General features: G+C 37.7%; 1 pseudogene; it reads left to right on the top strand.

Moving 5' to 3' along the window:
* Nucleotides 1-11: 11 nt before the first annotated feature.
* Nucleotides 12-1,462, top strand: LOC124894175 (annotated as a pseudogene).
* Nucleotides 1,463-1,471: the final 9 nt, after the last annotated feature.

A 1,471-nucleotide genomic window follows, 5' to 3' on the forward strand; every position in this document is an offset into this window, starting at 1 on the left:
AGATCCTCCGCATATTTGACAACCATTTAAATGGTCCCATTCCAGGAGAAATAGGTTACCTAAGTTCTCTTAATAAGCTACCTTAATGGCTCTATTCCTGCTTGATTGGGGACTTAACTGAGCTCAAACTTCTAGACCTTTATGTTACTCAACTCTCTGGCCCAATTCCTGGTGAGTTGGGGAAGCTGAAAAACCTCAATGATCTAGAATTATCCAATAATCAACACACTGGTTCAATTCCGTGTTCCTTTGGGAATTTGACAAACTTGCAAACTCTGTTTCTCGGCAACAACAATCTGACTGACAAAATCCCTTCATCTTTTTGCAATTTGATGTCACTAACACTCCTGTATTTGTTGAAAAACAACTTGAAGGGAAAATTTCTGGAATGCTTAGGTAATATCAGTGGCCTCCAGTATGTGATTATGTCACATAATAATCTCAGCGAAGAGCTCCCGTCGTCTATTTGTAATTTAACATCACTACAAGTTCTAGATTTGGGTAGAAACAATCTAATGGGAGCAATTCCGCAATGTTTTGGCAACATGAGTCGTCATCTTGAGGTTCTTGATTTGCAGCAGAACAATCTTTCTGGTACTCTTCCAACAACTTTTTGCAATGGAAGTGCACTCAAAAGTTTCAATTTGCATGGCAATAAGCTAGAGGGAAAAATTCCACGATCCTTGAAATATTGCAAAGAGCTGCAAGTTGTTGATTTAGGAGACAATCTCCTCAATGATACATTTCCAATGTGGTTGGGAACTCTTCCCGAGTTGCGAGTTTTAAGCTTGAAGTCGAATAAGTTGCATGGACCCATTAGAACTTCAGGAAGTGAATACATGTTTCTTGAGCTTCAAATCTTAGATCTCTCTTGCAATGATTTTTCCAAAAACTTGCTGATGAGTTTGTTTCAACATTTGAAAGCCATGAGGACAATTGATAAAAAAACAAATGCATCAAGTTATGAGCTTCATCAACATTACCAAGACTTGGTAGATGTCGTAACAAAGGGATTGGAGCTTGAAGTTGTGAGAATCTTGTCTTTGTACACAACTATCGATCTTTCAAACAACAAATTTGAAGGACATATTCCTTGTATTTTGGGAGATCTCATCGCGCTCAGAGCTTTGAATTTGTCTCATAATGGATTGCAAGGTCATATTCCACCATCATTTGGAAATTTATCCTTGGTTGAATCATTGGACCTTTCATTTAACCAGCTCTCTGGAGAGATACCAGAACAAATTGCTTCTCTTACGACTCTTGAATTTTTCAATCTCTCCCACAATAATCTTGAAGGATGCATCCCTAGAGGACTCAATTTGTTACATTTGAGAACAATTCATACAAAGATAATGATGGATTACGTGGATTCCCACTTTCAAAAGGTTGTGGTAATGATACAGTATCAGAGACAAATTACACCACATCTGTGCTAAATAATCAAGAAAGCAACTCTGAATTTCTCAAC

This window comes from Capsicum annuum, unplaced genomic scaffold (assembly GCF_002878395.1).
Source record: "Capsicum annuum cultivar UCD-10X-F1 unplaced genomic scaffold, UCD10Xv1.1 ctg70954, whole genome shotgun sequence".
NCBI classification, from domain to species: Eukaryota; Viridiplantae; Streptophyta; class Magnoliopsida; order Solanales; family Solanaceae; genus Capsicum; species Capsicum annuum.